At 36.9% G+C, this 23591-nt stretch overlaps 1 long non-coding RNA gene and 1 pseudogene across 2 annotated transcripts; one reads left to right on the top strand and one right to left on the bottom strand.

The window, feature by feature from the left end:
• The first annotated feature begins 595 nt into the window (after positions 1 to 595).
• LOC311092743 lies at positions 596 to 14031 on the top strand (annotated as a pseudogene). Its single transcript, XR_014609643.1, has 7 exons — positions 596 to 759; positions 1759 to 2092; positions 3178 to 8196; positions 8963 to 9064; positions 9813 to 9934; positions 10088 to 10203; positions 10820 to 14031. The product of XR_014609643.1 is annotated as an uncharacterized misc_RNA (transcript).
• A 5199-nt stretch (positions 14032 to 19230) lies between these two features.
• On the bottom strand, positions 19231 to 23503 carry LOC311091788. The gene is made up of 3 exons (XR_014608169.1): positions 22630 to 23503; positions 20023 to 20097; positions 19231 to 19332 (listed from the first exon to the last, which is right to left on the bottom strand). It is a non-coding gene; the product is annotated as an uncharacterized lncRNA (long non-coding RNA).
• Between the last annotated feature and the right edge of the window lie 88 nt (positions 23504 to 23591).

Here is a 23591-nt window from a genome sequence, read left to right as displayed (position 1 = left end):
GCCTACCTTTTGAAAGTGAGATCGATGGATGGTTCCACTTTCTTATCTCTTAAAACAGACAACGAACTGTCCACACCCTTGCTGCTGCCTTATAGCCATGCAGTAAACGGGATGTGTAGATGTAACGAGGTTAAAATGGTTTTAAATGATTTTCCTGTTAATATACATTTAAGGCTGTTCGACAATTGTTTAAACAAGTGTTTCTAAAATTATATTAAAAAGGGTCTGTAAGGATTTGATGGTTCAACCTTCCCCCCTTCCGTTTACAACAAAGTGGTTTGGGCCAGGCAGCCATATCTGCCGTATTGCTTTTTTAGCGATCTTGTTCAATCTTTCTCCCGAACAAAGAGGTATGCTGTGTTCCATGCTACATATTAGTTGTTAGCATTGGTTGAAAATAATTCACACACAGAAATACACGATGTTTAAGTTGTTTTTATTTATTTTATTATTCACAGATGTAAGATCATATGTATACAATATAAATACGTTGTGGATCGGTATATTTGGGAATGTTATTTTTGTTGACAGTGTTGCTGATGTGTGAGCTGAAGCTGGCGTAACGGCCTGTCTACATAAAAATACATTATCTATGCAGACCCAATCCGGCGCTCTCCTGTCGTTCTTCACTGATTTCCAACACAACGCAGACTACAGAAGCATACGGTTACATAGATAAGAGTAGAGCAACACATATATTTATATTTTCTTCTGGGAACACATTCTGAAAAGTAATTCAGCTTCAACAGAGATGAATAGGTAAGTAAAAAAAAAATGCTTGCTAGTTTTCAGTATTGTGAAAGAGAGGAAACATTTTATTTTTTCAGACTATAGTTTTACTTGTATGCATTATTTATAAATAAAAATATATATAAAAAATAATTTTGATTTGGTGTAAATTCAGTGACTTGTAAGCAGTAAGAGATTTGTTTGTTTGTTTGTTTATGAAATTGTTTTTTTATTTTTTTATTTCAAAGGGATGGTTCTCCCAAAAATGCAAATTCTGTCATTATTTACTCACCCTCAAATTGTTCTAAACATGCATGAAGTTATTTCTTCTGTTGAACATAAAGGAAGATATTATGATGAAATTTGGTAACCAAACAGTTAATAGTCCCCATTGACTTCCACAGTATAGAAATAAATAAAAAATACTATGGAAGTCAATAGGGGACAGGAAACTGTTTGCTTACCCACATTCTACAAAATATATATTTATGTTCCACACAAGAAATAAATAAAAACAGGTTTGTTACAACTTAAAATAATAAGTAAATAATGACCGGATTTTCATTTTTTGGATGACCTTACCACGCAACTGAACTAAAGTGTTGCAATGGAATTTGTACTTGTCTTCTGTGAACAGTAAGCCCTGTCTTCTTTGATTTGATTTGCCATCTCAATCATTCTGACATTGATGAGCACTGTTAGGCCCCGATCACACCTGATGCGTTTTTTTGCAGTGAGAGGTGCCTTTTTTCAATTGGTTTCCTATAGACAGCTGGGGCAGAGCAGCCTAAAAATTTAGTGCAGCAGAGCAGCATTAATAACCAAATCAGATCGAAAGAATCAAATATTGAGTGAGAAAACGTGTCTGTTTCTAATGTCCCCCTCAGTGTCTGTGGTTACGGCCCTGTGTCCCTGAGTCATGGGAACATAATTTATCTTAGTTATTTTAGATTTTCAGGCTATACAGTTTGCTTTGTATGGCTTTGAACTAAAAACTAAATTTAGTGTTAATGTTTTGTTCTTCAACAGGCATATCCATTTAAAAAGTGCACTGGTATTCATTTACATACTTGTGCACTTGCACTGGAGCTGCACTGAGGATATATGTCGACCAGGTGAAGACTGCAAAAATAAAGACGTGTATGACAAAACTGTGACAGCAATCCCCGAAAAATTTAAAGATGGAGCCAATGAAATATTTTTTGTAAACAGTCAGATTCCTGTCATACCAAAAGGAGCTCTTTCTAAAAACCCTCAAATAAAGAAAATCAAATTTCTCGGTACTTCAACTACGTCCATAGAAGTCGGAGCCTTTGAGGGTTTGCCTGATGTCACAACCAGGGCCGTAGCTAGAGGATTTGGGGCCCCCTGAAAAAATATTGATGTGGGCCCCCTCCACCCTCCATCGATAACATACTGTAAATAGATGAGTATGGAGGCCCACATATAACAGAAGATGGTGATGTTGTTGTAAAAAGTTACATGTATATAAAAATGACAACTAATAAAAATAAATTGTTAAATAATAATAAAACCCATTTTTTAAAAGTAGCAGCAAAGTAATGTTTTTTCCCCCATCAGTCTTTTATACTTCATAAATCAAAAAGTAAACATTTATAAATTGACAAGAATGCAGTCAAATTTAAAAAATAAAGTCATTTATTGTCTTATTTTTTAATAAAGATAATATTATTAAATAAAGCTAAAATTTATTCATTCAAGTGCAATGTGTTGTATTCGTGTTTTCTTGATTTAATAAAAACATCATCAGCCGGCAGGTCCGGTGCATAATGCAATGCGTCGTGACTCGTGTCAATTTTTTAACTATTTACAATAGTGTAAAAAGATAGGAATTTTGACCATGTAATCATTCGGTCGATTATGGTGCGCACCGATAGGCTAATGGAGAGTGACAGTACCGGCAGGCTGTAGACGGTAGTTTTCTTATTCCCAGCGAAATAACAATACAACCTGTCTTTAAGAACGTCTTGATCGACTGTGATACAACAACTCTCCTGGCCTCCCTCTCCTTCTTTTCATACAGTTTCTGGTAGGCCTACCCTGATTTATGTTTTCTTTTCCCCGACATTTTGTCAGTCAATCTCCTGCTCTTCCACCAAGTTCATCGTTAACTTCAGGACCTGCCGCCTCATCTCTGATTGGTTCTGTTCACGAGCTGGGGTGGGACTTACTATTTTATTGGGTCCATCTGATGTTTGTCACTGACTGAATAATTAATAAATACTTTAGATCGGACTAAACCATTTATAGGGAGGTAAGAGATATTTGGAAAAAATATTTAACCAAATTGCATGTTTTTGTGGTTTTCATTTAAATCTCAGGCATACAACTAATATAAATATTAGAATTTTTCATTCAACAGGGGCCTATATAGTATAACTGCTGGATTTTGTGGGGCCCCCTGGGCAGTGGGGGCCCCTATAATTGTCACCACCTTTCACCCCACTAGCGACGGCCCTGGTCACAACCATTGAGATATCTGGCACAGATGTGACATCATTACCTGTGGGTGTTTTTAAGGATCTCAGCAACCTTGAAAAACTTGTTCTAAAAAATAACAAAATTCATAGCCTTAAAAATGGGTTATTTGATTATTTAAAAAAGCTTCAAGAACTAAGTCTAAATATGAATGAGATTAGCTCTATTGAGGAGAGGACATTTGACAGTTTAGAGAATCTCAGACTTCTTCATCTTCCAAGAAACAACCTTAGTTCTGTTTTGACATCTCTCTTTTCCAAACTTAAGAACTTGCAACTTTTCAGGCTTTATGAGAACCAGCTGACCTCTATGCCTGATGGGATTTTTGATCCTCTCCCTGATCTGAGAGAGATAGCCTTGCAAGGCAACAAAATCTCATTTATAAAATCTGATTTGTTTCCACACAAAAGTAAATTATCCAAACTCTATCTAGACCACAATCTTTTGACTGAACTGCAGCAATATCTTTTTGTTGGTTTCTCTTCATTAAAGACTCTGACTCTGCATAACAATCAACTTAGAAGTCTTCCCACTGTCCTTTTTGGAGAAATGCCTAAAATGGCTGAACTGAGTCTAAGCCATAACAATCTCACTGACTTACCACATGGAGTTTTCAGCCCACTTAAGAAGCTCAAGAAGTTAGACCTTTCATCAAACCAGTTTTCAATGATATCTGGAGACTTTTTTGAAGGTCTTGAGAAACTGACTGAACTGAATCTTCAAAATAACAATTTAAAGTCATTACAACAAAAGGACTTTGAAAAACTTCAGTCTCTTTCAACACTTAAACTGGGAAATAATCATTCTTTGAATGGATAAAGAACAATGAAGACAAGATTAAATCAAAACCTTCAGATGTCTGTGAGTCCCCAAAAGACCTGGAAAATCAATCAATATCCTCTTTAACAGAAGAGCAATTAATATGCCTCACAACTTTACCAACTACAACCACTGTCCTTACAAGTACTGTTCCCATGACCACACTGCACACCACAGGAGTCTCAACAATAAAGTTAACCTCGACAACAGCAGCACCTACAACAACTACTGCTTTACAAACAACAACCACACCTACTCCAACAACAATTCCAGTAACAACTCAAACAACTACAACAACCCAGACAACCACACAAGTCATGACCACAACACCAACTACTCAACTCACAGCTTTGCTTCCAACCACCACTGCTACAACAGCTCTGAGGACTACATCAGTCCCCACCACGGTATCAACAACTACGCTTCAACCAACAACTGCCCCCTTGACAACTACATCAATTACCACCAAATTTATAACCACAGTACTAGGGGTGTAACGATACGCGTATTCGTATCGAACCGTTCGGTACGAGGCTTTCGGTTCGGTTTTCGGTACGCATTACGTACCGAACGGTTCGTTGGACCATTTTTTCTGCCGACCAAAATTTCGTTATTTCAAATGAAGGCGCGTCACGGGTGGCAAGCGCGCTCATAGAGGCTGGCGCGACCACAACAGCAACTGGCAAATGCTGACAATTGCTGCCCTCAAATGTTAATCTGAACTAAAATAAACCTTTGTTTATAACTAGCCTACTATTACAGTATTACATTTAATTTTGTCCAAGGAGCTGTTTTGTTTTATATGCTCATAAGAAGAGTCAAGTATAGCTCCATTATTGGTCAGTAAAAAAAGCAAAAAAAATATCATACTTTATGATGTTAGTTTCATTAAATAAAATAATAATTAAAAAAATTAATTCAAGGAAATTTCTCTGGCATTTATTTATTTTTGCTGTATGGAAAACGTACCGTACCGAACCGTGACACAAGTGTATCGTATCGAACCGAACCGTGAATTTTGTGAACCGTTACACCCCTACACAGTACCATCAACAACTGCCCATATGACAACTACACCAGAGCTCACCACCACATTTTAAATTAATTAAAGACCTCATGTAATTGGTAGCATGTGTCCTCTTACCTCATTTATTTTTAGTGCACACAGTGTAACTTGTGTCTAGAATCTGGCCCTATGCGCCTATAATATGTATGAGAGAGATGTATTCTACATATTTTGTGTCCAACTTCAAAAACGTTGCTAAAAATAGTCTAGTTTTCTATCAATCCCACTATCAATCAAGGGAGCATTCACAGCCTTGTGTAGACTAGAAAGTTTACACAAACTTCCTGCCCCTTTAAAGAGCAGCACAAGGGTGGGGGCTCCAAACCACTTCCCCACCAACTCATTTCCAAATAATGTGGGTGAGTATATGAGAGCTTTTGTACAAAGCAGTGTAGTCAACAGTTGACTGGAAAGAGGATAACCAGAAAGACATGAGGAGCTAGAAAGGAATCTGACAAAGAAAACATTGCAACTGTAGCGTATGAACAAACTCATGATGACTTGTCATTTTAAGATTCAGAAATCCTTTTAACCATTGACCTCATAAATGTAAATCACAGCTTAGCGCCGATGAGTCTGAATCAAATTGCCCCTTTGACACGTTTGTGGCCGAGTGGAAGTTTAACAGAAACACCTCCAAACTCCACTGTGAACTTCAAAAAGATCACTATCAATTTTCTAACACCGTCATAAACCATGCAAATTAAGCGTCAAGCGGAGACAAAGAAACTCTTTCCCGCTCAAAATGTCTTAACTACCCAAAAGAGGGGTAGGCTTCGAACTCCTTAAAGAAGGATGCACACGCCATGGTTGTTTCTTAGTTCTTGTTTGGTCTTGTCTTGTCTTTGCTTTGTCTTCTCTCCTCTTCTTCAAGTTTATCCGCTCTCAGTTTTGTTTTGTGTTTTACTTTTGCTTCTTAGCTTTTTGTATTAGTCGTATCTCCGGCTTCTTGCCTTGTTTAGTCTCGTGTTCATTCATTTCTACCTACGAGCAAAACGGACTTAAACTGAATTTTTCGGCAACTCTACTTAAAAGGGAACTGTTTGAACTTCCCGCGAACGACACAAGCTCTGGAAGAAACGTTTCCAACTAACGGACACACCGAGAACGGACACTCACACAAACGCATTCCTGTTCAGCAACAAAGATCAATGCAAGTATTATCTTTTTCAAGGTTTAAATGCGTTAAGGTTGTCTGCCCCTGCTTAAGGTGATTTTGATTCTTTGCTGGTTCTCAAAGGTTCATTGTTTGTGATATGTTCAACCCAGTCTCACTGGAAATACGTTACTCTGACTACATTTTTGCAGAACCTGAAATAATATGTAGGGGAGAGTGGGGTGATTTGTGCCAGGGGGGAAGTAGTTCCACCCCTTGTTCTGGAAAACCATAGAATAATTTGGTCATGTGACCACATCATTTTGAAAAGCAATCAATTTTACTCATCCTCCAAAGAAGAGAGATACATGGCATGAGAGTTAAGCACATTTTAGTGCAAAAAACTGTTTTTTCCCTTTCAAAGTAAATTTTCTATGATTAAGGTTTTTTGATTGTAGTGTCTGGACAATTATAGACAAGTTTGAAAACATTTCACACATGTTTTAGTGCTTTAGTAGGCTACACAATGAGTCTATACAGTTAGCATGATGTTAGCTCTTAACTGCTGGATCATGCTAATTATTCAAACTTGTGGGTCTGGGGTGATTTGTGCCAAAGGGCATGGGGTAAGTTGTGCCAGATCCAGACCACCTAGAGACCTACATACTCACAGGGGATAATCTTGAGAAGTGAGGAGATGGGCATGCCTCATCAGTGTTTGACTTAGGCCTACCTGCTATTTGTTTAATTTAGCTAACACTGATTTCAGTTTTGAGTTTGCACTATGTTAATAAAGAGAAGTTTTATTCAGTTTTTAAGTGGCCTAAGTCACAATAGGATGTTTAGAAATTAGCCTAGTAACTTTATTCTTATGTTACATAATTGACAGACAGCGTTCTGTCAACAGGCATCTATTGCCAAAGACTTTTTTGCCTGAAATGATTCACAAATATCATATATTGTGTTGCTATGGTGCTCTAAATGGTTGCTAGGGCGTAGCTTGATAGCTTCACAATGATCCTGAGAGACTGATTGGTCGTCTGAGTAAAATGAGCCCGCCCCCTTGTCTCTGTGACACTGTGATCCAGAGTTGTGTTCAATACAAAATCCCTATGCAATTGACCATAGTAGGAAAAACGCATGCTATGGTATTCCAGGGTGACAATATCTAAATAAACCTTAAATTAGTCATTTTGTATTGAATTTGTCTTGCTTTCATATAGCATACGGTTCATAACAGTAAAATGTTCTGTTTTACTTCAGAAAGCACTGGCACAATTTACCCCAACATATTTCCCCAAAAGGCACAACTTACCCCGCACCAGGGGCAAGTTGTGCCATGAGACCACTTTTTTCCCAAAAGCTATATTTCTGAAACTATTTATTTCAGATCCAAAGTTATTATTCTCAGGGATGCACAACATCCTGAAATACATGTACATCCTTAAGTTGAAGGCATTACTTGTCATGGCCTCACTTTAAAGTCACTTTGAGTAAAAACTGGCACAACTCACCCCACTCTCCCCTACCTCCTGGTACGTTTCCCTGCACTTTTCGGGTGAAACGTCCACAAGAGGCGCTAAGGGGTATTAATTTTTCTCCGTTCCAGATGTGTGTTTATTAAAAGGTTATAAAAGTGAAAATATGAGTAAATTATGTTCAGTATACACTCATTTTAATATAAATTAGGAATTATTTCCACGCTTTTAAGGTGCCACAACAACCCAGTCTCACAGCAGTTCTTGAAATGGTCACGTAATTTAGTCTATTGATTCGTGACACGGACACGTTTATTTCGTTATTTTTGTGATATCACAGCAGAGAAGCTGTTTAATCAACATTTATTCACGAGATCTTATGTTATCATGGTTTATGTATTTTTATTGATATTTTTAAAATTATATTTTATCAGTAGGAAATCGCGCTGAAGAAGTCTCGTTCCGATTCATCGCGATATTTGGCATCAGTTCACGTGTGCCAGATGTTGGTAAGTAGTAAATACGCTGTTCTAATAATGTTTGATACAATGCCTTTTCTGTTTGTCGATATTAATCAGATTAGCTCACCTTCAGTCACTGCATTATATCTGTCATCGCCACGGAGGCTTTGCGTTTCATTGCTTTCTAATTCAAAACAGGGTGATTAAACACTGTCTGTCACGTGACGTGCTATAATAAGCCTACTTCAATCAGTTAATCATATTCATATCAGATTTAAAGTAGTACAATTAGTTCCAAAGTTGTATTTGTATTAGAAGCACAGTAAAAACAACACTTACCATCCTTTTACCACAGTAACATTAGTTTTACTGTGATAAGTGTAGTAAAAGGACAGTAATCACAAAACTTACCCTGCTTTTACCACACTATTTGTAGTTTTAATGTGATACACTTATTGTAAATGCACAGTAACCACAACACTTACCATGCTTTTACCACAGTAACCCTAGTTTTACTGTGATAGTGGTAAAAGGACAGTAACCACAAAACTTACCATGCTTTAAACCTCAGTAACCTTAGTTTTACTGTGATTGGTGTAGTAAAGGACAGTAATCACAAAATTACCATGCTTTTACCACAGTATTGATAGTTTTAAAGTGATATTTGTTGTAAATGCATATTAACCACAACACTTACCATGCTTTCAATGCTTTATAATGTAACATCCAATATTTGTAAGGTAAATCAGTACTTTTTCCTTTAAATTATCCTATATATTATACATAATGATATTTTATTTTCTCTTTTTTTCAGCTGAAAAGACCAAAAGGACCTGTCGGACTCAGTCAGCCCATTATTGTTTGAGGAGAAGTAAACGGAGGAGACGGACCGCTGCATAGGCAAATATTCACAATGGTATGTGTTGGTTTTAACCCTAAATCAAACAGTTTATCAAGCATTTGTTGTTTCTTACACCTTTTCTCACAAAACCCATAGCCCAATCAGTGCGAACATACTCTGAAAGCCTTAATAATTCACAAGATTTAACAAGTTGTCAAATTTGTACGATACTCGTACGTATTTGTATACTCGTACACAATCTTGCAGCTTCTACTCCTAATGCTGTCATTGGCTACTGCCTCAATTCCTGTACATATTTATCGCGATATTTGTAAATCAGTTGCGCCCCTTCTTGGAAAGTAGTCGGATGTCCCGCACACTGTCAGAAAGTTTATATTAATTGCATTGTATTTATTACAATTATTCCAAATTGGTCCCTGTCTGTTTATGTTCCAGTGATACATGATGTCTTTCAACACCTCATAACCTACCTCTGTTTGCAAGTGTGGAAAAGCTAATCTGACTTGTCACATGACATCAGATACTCGATTATTTTGTCATAATCAGATCAGTTACACTGCTGATAACTGTCCCGTTTGCATGTAAATCATGTTATTTTTAAACGAGTTCATATGATTATTCCTTGCTATTAAAGACATACTTTTATTCATAGAAATGCCCACATATCAGTGAACTAATTACATAAAAATGCTTTTAACATTTAATTATGCAACACTCTTTACAGAAAACATATCCTACAGTTATGGATAAACTGACTATTTGCAAGTAATATATTAAAATTACCTTCCTTTCTGTTTTGCAGGATTACTTAGTCCTTTTTTTTAAAGCTCTACAATATCAAACTCAACAGCTCTTTTAAGAGCCAACCCTCACAAGAGCTACTAGTGAGTCGCAGCGAATCTTGCCGTGATCAGCCCTTCCCAGGTAAAGTTTCTAGAATATTTCAATCAGTATTTACTCATCAAATGCTCTCTCCTGAATCGTCAATAAATTAACTTATTTGTAACTGTCTTAATTTATGTTTAAAGAACAATAGTAATTGCACATAGAGTAAGTCGAGACTTTCTTGTTTTACAGCAGAGAAGGAAGACCAGTCCTTATATCAACGCAAGCTAATCGAATAAGTCCTTTGTTTCGGGTGAGGAAGGAACATCTGGTGCCCAAAGAAGACAGAAAGGTGCGCGAGTCCATTGGTATGTCTTTTATTGAAACAATGCTGTAATATTTAGTACATAATTTGATGACAATTTTTGGTTTTTGACCAAGTGAAGCTCTTGAAACAAGTGACAGAAGTGTATGTTGTCTGGAAAGTATCGAGCATCACTAGCAAAGGCTCAAAAGAGACCATGTCTTTCTTAAAGATCTTTTATAATAGGTTGCTGTTGATATGGGTAAAACTGTTTTTGTTCAGTACTTAGCTTATATTATGTGCTGCAATATTATATATATATATATATATATATATATATATATATGTATATATATATATATATATATGTACTGACTGCTGCTTTGTAAATTTAAATAAGGAACAGAGAGGCAACTCTGGCCCTTTGCAATCTACTTTTTGAAGTTGAGAGTTAACCTCCAACCCTAATCGAGCACATCTGAAAATTTTAACCAAAGTCTTCAGGTTTACTTCTAGACAATAGGCAGGAGGGTTTGAGGTTGGAGCTAAATCTGCAGGACAGTGGACGCTGAGGGCCAGAGTAAACCATCACTGCTTTAAATAGCGCAGAACATAAGCTGACCTGACTGTCCATTAAACAACTTAATTTGAATTGTTTGTGTTTTTTGTTTTACTTTCAGACCAGGGGGCCATTCTTCGTACGTCGCTAACTCAGTTAGCTGGATTTGATTGTTGACGATTTGGCATGATCTTGGATTGTTTGGTTCTTCGAAGCTCATCCTGGGGTCCGTTCTTCGTACGTTGCTAACTCAGTTAGCTGGATTTGATTGTTGGTGATTTGGCATGATCTTGGATTGTTTGGTTCTTCGAAGCTCATCCGGGACTTGCTGTCATAGCAACAGGTGCGCAAACTTAAACCTGCTCGGGAGCAGGCTTATTTCATGTAAACAGGATTAGATCCCGGCTTCATAAGCGGAGCTGATACGGGAAGCACGGTAGTGCACTTTCTGAGAGATATATTTTTTTCTCGTGACTCGTGAGATTGTCGTTTACATTATTAATTTGTTGGAAACGCACATTTATTTTCGACTTGTCGGAGTCGGGCTTTAACTAGGCTACAGCACAAACTGTACCCTAAGATTATTTGCGAGTGGCTCTTTCCTTTACACTATTGGAGATGTGGAGAACTTTATGGAAAGTGCTGTCTGTCGTGTCATTCGGAGTTTACCTGGCGATTTAGGTTTAAAAAACAGTTTTAGGTTGTTGTTTTTTGTGGCATTTCCAAGCCACTTAAGACCCAATGTTGTAAAGCAGTTTTTTTTAAGCAGTTTTATTTTTTTATTTTTTTTAGGCTATCATAATTTTTTATGAAAATCATGCAATCATGACCATGCTGATTACAGTATATATGTCACTCAGGCTTATAGGCTAGACCATAGACTGCCATCAAGGCCTCAATGAAGGGGATTATGTGAACAGAAAGGGGGTTCACAATGTAAATGTGCAGCCCAGTTACTATTGTGATTCTTAATATTCCAGATTAATAATATATCAAATAAAAAAAAGGCAGTTGACAAATCTTCCATATCACAAATGTGAAAGCAAAATGGCCAGGATCTGTGCATGACTTAAGAATTTTCAGAGATTCACATTTATGCACATTATTTGAAAGTGGTAAGGAAAGTTCCACAATTAAATATCAAGCTCACTGTATTACGTACACTTATGCTAATCCTAACAGAACTGCATTTTTTCATAGGTGATTATGACATGTTCCTGCCTGCAGACAGGTGTTTTGCAGACCCATTCCCTGACCCAAACCAGTTACAATGCAGCTCTAGCTCATTGCACAAGGGCACACAATGAAATGAACTTTGGCTAACTAAAGGGAAGATTTCAGTGTCTGAAAAGTCTGAGGGTTGCACACCTGACAGGGCCTGTGACATTGTTGCATGTGCCATATTACACAACACTGCCAAAAAAAACAACAACACACTTTTCATTAAATGTTTAATAAAAGACAAATATGCTTAGTTCCTTGAGTTTTATTTCAATTGTTCTTTGTAAAGAAAAGCCAGTGGTCAAGTGCCTGCAACAAGAGATATTAGACACATGCCTCATTCAACAAATAAAAAGGAAAAGTTGGCTATACACTGCCCACCTGTAGGCCTATGTCTCCTCTGTCTGTGCAGACTCTTCTGTAGGCCTTTCTGTAGATGTGGAATCATGCAACTTATATTGCAGCCATAAAGCATACAAGTATAAATTAAGTAAAGTTATTTATGCACTTGCAGGTAGGCTAGTTCCTCCATATGACAGTTATCTGAGAGGGTTTATTCACTGTCCAGTGCAATGGAAACAAATGGACATTACAGAGTCTTATGCTTTCTTTCTTTTGGAAAGTTAGAAAATGTCCACTTACTGCACATATTTCAGCCACTTTCTTGTGAACAGATACAAGTGTTGGTGTATTATGTAAAATTGCACAAAAGAGGAAAACACAATGACATTACAATGAACTACACTTGGGAAACATGTGATCAATAACTCATGGCAAAATATTTTTACATTAACATAAGTTTATCAGTTTTCACTTTCACAAGTCAAAGCAATTCATCATTACTCAAGATTTAACAGTTGAAATGACTATATGGCCTTAATTTAATGCAGCAAATTATTTTACAGTGTAGGCTACTAAGATCTTTTCTTTCTTTTTTTCTCAGCCTTTTTCTTGGTTGCTTTTATAAACAGACAACCATTTATTTAACAGTGCCTTTTATAGAAGAGAAGAGACTATAATATAACTAAAAATTACCATTATGTAGAATATTTTTGTTCTTCACTTTTATTTGTTCCCATGTTCTAGTGTGGTGACTCTGACATTACAATGAACAAAGTAATTATGCAATTATTAAAATACAAATAAGGCTAATAAGTGATAAAAACAAATAACATGGCCACTTCTAATGGATTTAAATTGTCTGCTACTTTTTGCCAGCCCTCTCTCCTAGCTTTTGCAGACTTTGAGGTGTTCCCTGGCGTTTTGATTAAACATTAAAATTCCGAATAAACTTCGACTATCTTGCTCTGCTGAGGAGAAAAACTGTGCGCGCTCTTTGGCCACGCTGAACAGCCAATAGCAGCGTTGCTGATCAATGTTTCTACTATCGATACATATCCCCTTTTAAACCAGCGCATGAACGCGCAGTTATCTCAGATAACTCAATGCAGCGATACTAATCATAAACAACAGGTGTGTTCGAAGAACCCAATTAGCCGGATCATGATTAGCACGATGATATCATCTTGGATGTGTCATTTGTATGGCATTTTTACTAGTAAGAATTCAATTAGAGAGCTCTACAATTCAATTCTTACTAGTAGCAATTACAATTAGAGAGCTCTCTAATTCAATTATTATTAGTAAGAATTACAATTACAGAGCTTTCTAATTCAATTATTACTAGTAACAATTACAATTACAGAGCTTTCTAATTCAATTATTACTAGTAACAATTCCAATTAGAGAGCTCTACAAATGAATTTTTACTAGTCATATGTCTCCATTGACTTCCATTCATTTTTAATTACGGAGCTGTACAATTGAATTGTTACTAGTAAGAATTACAATTAGAGAGCTCTACCATTGAATTGTTACTAGTAAGAATGCAATTGCAGAGCTCTTTAATTCAATTCTTACTAGTAACAATTTAAATAGAGAGCTCTCTAATCCTATTATTACTAGTAACAATTCCAATTGGAGAGCTCTCTAATTCAGTTGTTACTAGTAAGAATGCAATTGCAGAGCTCTTTAATTCAATTACAGAGCTCTGCAATTATACATATCTTTAATTCGTATTTTTACTAGTAAAAATTCAATTAGAGAGCTCTGTAATTGCATTCTTACTAGTAAGAATTTAATTGTAGAGCTCTCTAATTGTAATTGTTACTAGTAATAATTGAATTAGAGAGCTCTCTAATTGTAATTGTTACTAGTAATAATTGAATTAGAGAGCTCTCTAATTGTAATTCTTACTAGTAACAATTCAATTGTAGAGCTCTCTAATTGTAGAGCTCTCTAATTGTAATTCTTACTAGTAACAATTCAATTGTAGAGCTCTGTAATTAAAAATGAATGGAAGTCAATGGAGACATATGACTAGTAAAAATTAATTTGTAGAGCTCTCTAATTGGAATTGTTACTAGTAAGAATTGAATTAGAGAGCTCTCTAATTGTTATTTTTACTAGTAATAATTGAATTAGAGAGCTCTGTAATTGTAATTCTTACTAGTAATAATTGAATTAGAGAGCTCTCTAATTGTAATTGCTACTAGTAAGAATTGAATTGTAGAGCTCTCTAATTGAATTCTTACTAGTAAAAATGCAATTACGACGAGTAACGCTGGGTACAATTTAAGCTAAAACGGCTTGCCATACATTTGATCTCGGATGTAATAAGCAACGTACGAAGAACGAGCCCCAGGACTGGAGAACACCTGACAATGGGATGTTGAGACTTCTTCCTCTGGTTGAGAAAAAGCTACACCACATCAGTGATCACATCTTCTGTTCATCTGTTGTACTGTAGGGTACAACTGAACAAACTGTTTAGACGAGGAAGAAGAACATGAACACGATAGAGACATGTACTGTACAGGGAAGAGCAAGAAACCAGTTTAGCTGTAATAATGAATCATTATTTTCCAACACAATATCAAATCTGTGTTCTGTAGGTGACTGAATATGATTCTCTGGCACTCATTTGTGTGGCTTCAGCAGCTGTGAATGGATCAATATGATGCTAATGTATTTTTGAAGACATTTTTATTTATCTTGAATCTCATTTTTCTTTATGCTACTTTATCAACGTTATGCTTTGTCCTCCAATAAAGTGTTGTTTAATAAAGTATGGTGAATATTGTGTATTGAAAGTGGTGTTTGGTACAGTAAATAGACATTTTTATTTGAGAAATTTTAATTTCTTATTTATTTAGTTTAGTTCATAATTTAAAAACAATTGCATATAATTAATGACCATGATTATCTTAGGACATAAAACATTTTATCTGGTTAATGATATTTGGGACAACAATGCAACATAAGTTGCACATACTTGCATGTATGTCAGTTTTCAGTAAAATAAAGGGAAACTTTGAATAACAAGAGGCTGCAGTGGGCTATCTTGCACTTAAAGGATAATTGAAGATGATCCATGTTGATCATTCTAGTACATCTACTACTGCTTTTCAAATGAAAGCATAGACATTATGTCAGGCATATAAACAGCAATCAGAGGGGGTGAAAAGGAAATGTTGGCACTGTTTTTTGTTGTTTTACTGAATGGTGCATTATCCTTGTGTAATAGTAATAGTGTGCGTAGATCTGTGTAGATTGTACTGCCCCCAGGGGTCCAGCAACAGCCCCCAGAAGAGCAAACAAATGCACATTTCAAATGGCTGTAACTCAAAGTCCGGTTTGTGTATCAAAGAGAAAATCGGCAGGACAACTGCTTAGGCTATGTTTAATAAATAATGTTGGCCACAGTTTTCAGACATACAGTGAGGAAAATAAGTATTTGAACACCCTGCTATTTTGCAAGTTCTCCCACTTGGAAATCATGGAGGGGTCTGAAATTGTCATCGTAGGTGCATGTCCACTGTGAGAGACATAATCTAAAAAAAAAAATCCAGAAATCACAATATATGATTTTTTAACTATTTATTTGTATGATACAGCTGCAAATAAGTATTTGAACACCTGTCTATCAGCTAGAATTCTGACCCTCAAAGACCTGTTAGTCCGCCTTTAAAATGTCCACCTCCACTCCATTTATTATCCTAAATTAGATGCACCCGTTTGAGGTCGTTAGCTGCATAAAGACACCTGTCCACCCCATACAATCAGTAAGAATCCAACTACTAACATGGCCAAGACCAAAACCTGTCCAAAGACACTAAAGACAAAATTGTACACCTCCACAAGGCTGGAAAGGGCTACGGGGAAATTTCCGAGCAGCTTGGTGAAAAAAGGTCCACTGTTGGAGCAATCATTAGAAAATGGAAGAAGCTAAACATGACTGTCAATCTCCCTCGGACTGGGGCTCCATGCAAGATCTCACATTGTGGGGTCTCAATGATCCTAAGAAAGGTGAGAAATCAGCCCAGAACTACACGGGAGGAGCTGGTCAATGACCTGAAAAGAGCTGGGACCACCGTTTCCAAGGTTACTGTTGGTAATACACTAAGACGTCATGGTTTGAAATCATGCATGGCACGGAAGGTTCCCCTGCTTAAACCAGCACATGTCAAGGCCCGTCTTAAGTTTGCCAATGACCATTTGGATGATCCAGAGGAGTCATGGGAGAAAGTCATGTGGTCAGATGAGACCAAAATAGAACTTTTTGGTCATAATTCCACTAAACGTGTTTGGAGGAAGAAGAATGATGAGTACCATCCCAAGAACACCATCCCTACTGTGAAGAATGGGGGTGGTAGCATCATGCTTTGGGGGTGTTTTTCTGCACTGTATTAAGGAGAGGATGACCGGGGCCATGTATTGCGAGATTTTGGGGAACAACCTCCTTCCCTCAGTTAGAGCATTGAAGATGGGTCGAGGCTGGGTCTTCCAACATGACAATGACCCGAAGCACACAGCCAGGATAACCAAGGAGTGGCTCTGTAAGAAGTATATCAAGGTTCTGGCGTGGCCTAGCCAGTCTCCAGACCTAAACCCAATAGAGAATCTTTGGAGGGAGCTCAAACTCCGTGTTTCTCAGCGACAGCCCAGAAACCTGACTGATCTAGAGAAGATCTTTGTGGAGGAGTGGGCCAAAATCCCTCCTGCAGTGTGTGCAAACCTGGTGAAAAACTACAGGAAACGTTTGACCTCTGTAATTGCAAACAAAGGCTACTGTACCAAATATTAACATTGATTTTCTCAGGTGTTCAAATACTTATTTGCAGCTGTATCATACAAATAAATAGTTAAAAAAAATCATACATTGTGATTTCTGGATTTTTTTTTTTTTTTGGATTATGTCTCTCACAGTGGACATGCACCTACGATGACAATTTCAGACCCCTCCATGATTTCTAAGTGGGAGAACTTGCAAAATAGCAGGGTGTTCAAATACTTATCTTCCTCACTGTATATGGAAAGCTGGCATAAAGGTTATTTTTAAAGTGCTCACAGTAAAATATCAAATTTCAGGCTGTCCCTCATATATGTCATAAAGGTTTGCACAATGAACACATTTAGATATCCAGTTCCATTAAAGATATTATTTATTCTAACATTTATTGTTACATTACTAAACGTTTTACACTACATTACCCACATATCTCTGTCATTCTATCAATGGAACAGGAAACATTGAGCTGTAGTTCATTGAAATGTGCAGACATGCTTAGGGTTAGGGTTAGGATCTCGGTAAAGGAGTAATTTATCACAACATAGAGACACTTTATAGTTAACTTAATGTATAACTAACGTAATAATACCACCAAAATATACTTTGGAACATGAAGCGCCGTTTTATATGGGTTAAACGATTGTCCAATCACAGCGAGTTCTGCAATAAAGTCACAGCCAATAACAACCCAGCTGAACAGATGCGTCACACTTACATGCCCATTTATGGTAAATGATGACAGATCTCTTCTGGTTCCGGCTGCAGGGATATATACCTTAAATATTTTATATTTAGGCTGTTAAACATGTATTCCTTCTAATTAAATTATCAAACTCATATTTAAAAACAAAAGACTCCTTTGTGTGGTTACCATCCAAAAACGAGCTCACATGATCAATGACACAAATTTGCTTATGCATAAATTTGAAAGAGAAACTTTTTTCTAAGCAATGGCCTACAGCAGGGTAGTGTTGCAGTATTTTAATTAAAGATAATTACATGTACTAAAGTGCTTCTAACGTTTACAGTGTATGTATAGTATATCAAAGGTATATCAATTATATTAAAAAAGACAAAAGCACAATGAATGCACAATTTTGAAAGCATATTCCAATATTTAATGCCAAACTGTTTAAAGAACAAATGTAGCGCCAAACCTACTGCACAACAGTATAAAATAAGTTAATTAAAAATATCCAGATACAGGGGTAATCCATTATAGTGACACATACAGTAATGTTAAAAAAATTGCTATGATGAAGTTATATTTTTACAAACCAAGAGATGAGATTCAACTTTGTTATGTGAAAATACTTCACTTTAAAGAACAAATAGGCAAAAACGTAAGCACAACATTTTACATTCTCAACTTTCATTCTATATCCTTGTGATTATTGGTCACTTTTATTGTAACTTTGCAATGAATATGTCCTTTAGCAAAACACCTGATGAGCACTGACACGTTTTTGATAAAGGTATTAGGCAGACATAAAGTACAGTTTATGAAGCTGAAAAGAGAAAACAAAATGCTTTAACAATATGGAAAAAGATAGATCACTATTTTCAATGTTGGTTCTGCATATATCAAAGAGATCCTGAGGAGGAGTGGGACTCCACATGAAGACTTTCAGAAACTGACAGAGCAAAAGGTGCACCTCGCTGGACACATCCTACACATGCCCAAACAACAACACCCAAACACAGTGATGAAGAGGACACCACCAGGAGGATGCAGGAGACAGGGAAGACCAAGGAAGACACGGAGACAGACAAGAATGTCAGTGCCTCATGGGAAGATGTGGATAACTTGCTTGGGCAAAAATCTCTTGGTGTGGTGGGGGCTCTCAATGGCGCCCCCCAGCTGTTTGCGCCCTAGGCGACCGCCTAGTTTGCCTATGCCTAGAAACGGCGCTGCCTCCAGTGCCCGGACTCGACTGTACTCGGCAAATTTTCAGAGTCTAAAATGTCCGAGTCCGTGTCAAGTCCGAGTACAAATTCATCCGAGTGCGTGACAAGTCCGAGTTCATTAAAAATTGGACTCGAGTCCGAGTCCGAGTCCGAGTTCCCCAACTCTAGTATGTTCGCACTGATTGGGCTATGGATTTTGTAAGAAAAGGTTTAAGAAACAGCAAATGCTTGATAAAATGTTTGATTTAGGGTTAAAACCAACACATACATACCATTGTGAATATTTGCCTATGCAGCGGTCCGTCTCCTGCGTTTACTTCTCCTCAAACAATAATGGGCTGACTGAGTCCGACAGGTCCTTTTGGTCTTTTCAGCTGAAAAAAAGAGAAAATAAAATATCATTATGTATAATATATAGGATTATTTAAAGGAAAAAGTACTGATTTACCTTACAAATATTGGATGTTACATTATAAAGCATTGAAAGCATGGTAAGTGTTGTGGTTAATATGCATTTACAACAAATATCACTTTAAAACTATCAATACTGTGGTAAAAGCATGGTAAGTTTTGTGATTACTGTCCTTTACTACACCAATCACAGTAAAACTAGGGTTACTGTGGTAAAAGCATGGTAAGTGTTGTGGTTAATATGCATTTACAACAAATATCACTTTAAAACTATCAATACTGTGGTAAAAGCATGGTAAGTTTTGTGATTACTGTCCTTTTACTACACTTATCACAGTAAAACTAATGTTACTGTGGTAAAAGGATGGTAAGTGTTGTTTTTACTGTGCTTCTAATACAAATACAACTTTGGAACTAATTGTACTATAAATCTGATATGAATGATTAACTGATTGAAGTAGGCTTATTATAGCACGTCACGTGACAGACAGTGTTTAATCACCCTGTTTTGAATTAGAAAGCAATGAAACGCAAAGCCTCCGTGGCGATGACAGATATAATGCAGTGACTGAAGGTGAGCTAATCTGATTAATATCGACAAACAGAAAAGGCATTGTATCAAACATTATTAGAATAGTGTATTTACTACTTACCAACATCTGGCACACGTGAACTGATGCCAAATATCGCGATGAATCGGAACGAGACTTCTTCAGCGCGATTTCCTACTGATAAAATATAATTTTAAAAATATCAATAAAAATACATAAACCATGATAACATAAGATCTCGTGAATAAATGCTGATTAAACAGCTTCTCTGCTGCAGCCCGACAGGCAGAAAGAATCGTGCCTCGATCACGAAAGATGCTTCACACTGAAATATATTAGTTTAAAAAACATCCTGATATCACAAAAATAACGAAATAAACGTGTCCGTGTCACGAATCAATAGACTAAATTACGTGACCATTTCAAGAACTGCTGTGAGACTGGGTTGTTGTGGCACCTTAAAAGCGTGGAAATAATTCCTAATTTACATTAAAATGAGTGTATACTGAACATAATTTACTCATATTTTCGCTTTTATAACCTTTTAATAAACACGCATCTGGAACAGAGAAAAATTAATACCCCTTAGCGCCTCTTGTGGACGTTTCACCCGAAAAGTGCAGGGAAACGTACCAGGAGGTACGGACGTCCCGCGTGACGTCACGCCATTTGGAGCAGCCATCTTGACGGAATAGAAAATGCTAATGGGAATGGGAATATTTTTATTCAGATTGCACAGTTGGAAAGAAAATATATTTATAGGAACATTTCAGCAGGCTCAAGATAATTAATACAGTGACCATTATTCATTATTTTAATCAATTCGCAGCCATAAAACATGTGATAATCCGCATTCTCATGTATGTAGGTGCGCTGAAGTATTCCGTCAAAATGGCTGACAAGCGGCTAGGGGTCACGTGACTGGGAGATCCCTATTTCAGGTTCTGCAAAAATGTAGTCAGAGTAACATATTTCCAATGAGACTGGATGTTTGCCATTCTGTGATCTGGGGCTCGTTCTTCGTACGTTGCTTATTACATCCGAGATCAAATGACACATCCAAGATGATATCATCGTGCTAATCATGATCCGGCTAATTGGGTTCTGTTGTTTATGATTAGTATCGCTGGATTGAGTTATCTGAGATAACTGCGCGTTCATGCGCTGGTTTAAAAGGGGATATATGGAGAGAGAATTGTGTCTTTATTACATGCGAGAAAATAAATGATCTGAGAGAGAAAAAAAAGTTTGAGAGAAAAAGTTATCACACTGATAGCAAAAAAGCATTTCATGAGAGAAAAAAAATAATGTTTGAGAGAAAAAGTTTTCATACCAATAGCAAAAAATAATAATATTTGACACTAAAAAAAGTTTTGAGAGAAAGTATTTTCTCATAGAACATAAAAAAATATAAATTTGAATTTTTTTAAATTATTTCTGTGAAAAAAAAAATCTCTCTCAAAATACTTTGAAAAAAACTCTCAAATATATATTTTTGCTATCAGTGTGAAAACATTTTCTCAAAAAAAAAAAAAAAGTGTTTCTCTCAAAACGCTTTTCTTTGCTCTCGATGCAATTTCTTGCTCTCGTGTCAGGATTCTGCTTTCACTGTGAAAATTGTGTCATGGGCGGGGCCACGTTCCTATTGGCCAGTCGGGTGAGCATCGTCTTGTCTTGGGAGTCGAACTGAATCATTATACCATTGTTCGGTTCACCGGCATAGATGCTACCTTACTCATGGTACCTTTTAGCTGTAAATAAAACTCCCCTACAAAGGAAAAGTAATTTAGCTTAAGGACTATGAGGCCAATTCACAAATAAATTCACTGGGGGGGAAATCAGTGCGATCTTGGAGGTAGAAACCTAAGGCATCTAATCCTCATTCATGAGGTATATTTGTATAGAGGCTTTCTACATCTAATGTGACCAGAAAAATATCACCAGGTAGATCGTTAATTTCTGAGATTTTATTAATGACATCAGTGAGTCCTTGATGTAGGATGGAAGTTTAGAAACATACGGCTTAATATAGTGATCCACATAGTTAGACAAGGGTTCCAAAAGGGAATCATTAGAAGCCACAATGGGTCGACCTTTTGGATCTATAAGGCTCTTGTGGATCTTAGGTAGCATATAGAATATAGGAATCACAGGATGTTCACAATTAAGGAAGTCATACACATCTTTAGATATCCAATTCAAAGATAAAGCCATGATCGTGACATTAAGAATTTTCTTTTGAAAATCTAAAGTAGGATTAACCTTAAGCTTCCTGTAGAACTGTTCGTCATTTAGCTGGCGATAAGCTTCTTTTTTATAATCAGCCATATTCTGCACTACAATCGCACCCCCCTTATCAGCTGGTTTGATAATGATGTCATTATCTCTAGAGAGTTCTTCTATGGCCAATCTTTCATGATAGGTCATATTAGAATAGGAATAGTTTCTAGTGTACTTGTCCAGAATTTCCTTTTCCACCACTCTGCAAAATGTTTGAATAGTAGAATTTTAGGTAGGAAGGAATTTACTCTTGTTCCTAAAAACAGATTTATCAGATCTTTGCATATCATGATCACCAAACATGTGCTTCAGTTTAAGCTTTCTAAAAAAGCGAAATAAATCTATTTTAATTTCAAAAGAATCAACTGAGCATGTAGGAACAAAACTTAGTCCTTTAGATAAAGCAGAGAGTTCATGCATGGTCAGTACCTTGTTAGAGAGATTGATTACCGGGTTTTCACACACATACGCGTGTTGGGCCTGTTCCTGGTGTCTGCGTTTCTTCTTCCCACGTCTCGTCTTCCTCTTGTTCTGCCTTGGTCGTTTTTTGGTTGTGATCTCCCCTTAGGACGCTGGTAACCCCAGGAGGAGTCCGAGTCAGTGGGGATGTCACTCTCAGCTGAGGTGGTTTCATTCTGCTGAGTGATCTGGCGTCTCCTGGAGGAAGGTTGGGTGTCTTCAGAACACAGGAAGTTGTAGACCTTTCCTTGTTGGTAGTCATCAGCATCCCTTTTGTATTTTCTGATTTTGGTGGTCATCAAACCATCTTCAAAGGTTTTCAAAGTTTGTTTAATCAAATCAAGGATTTGGGAGATGTCATCACCAACTTTCTCCTTTATTAGTGTTTCTTGGTTTTCAATGTCTTTTATAACATCCTCTTTTTGCTTTGTAACCTCCTCAATTATTAGCAGCATCAAGTCCATGGAGCACTTATTCAAGATTTCACACCATTTTTTCACAAAGTCTTTTGATTCCTTGCCAATGGTGGGTGCTTTCTGTATGCGTAGACCTTGAGGAATGCGTTTATTGCGCCAGTACTCAGTGCATATCCATGGAGTTGAAGGCGTGTTTCTTTTTTCTTCAGGCAGAGGAGCTTGATTTTTGTCTCCTCTATTGCCAATGGATGGTTTTCTAGGGAGTGTGTGGTTTTAAAGAGTATCCGCTCTGCATCAGTTTGTGAGAAGGCAAAAGTTTCAGCCCTGTTAAGTACATGGGCATTAATTTCTTCGAAGGATGTCATGTTGATTAGATGCACAAGTCCGGAGGGCAGGTGGAACACAATAGTACAAAATAGAAAAAGCCACCGCTCATCCGTCAAAAAACTCTTGTAGTGAGGTGCTGCTAAACTAAATCATCATTGAAAATTGTAAAAATACAGCAGCCGCACACTC

This window comes from Abramis brama (assembly GCF_963993115.1).
Source record: "Abramis brama genome assembly, chromosome: 11".
Classification (NCBI taxonomy): Eukaryota; Metazoa; Chordata; class Actinopteri; order Cypriniformes; family Leuciscidae; genus Abramis; species Abramis brama.
This window is presented reverse-complemented; position numbering and strand designations above follow the sequence as displayed.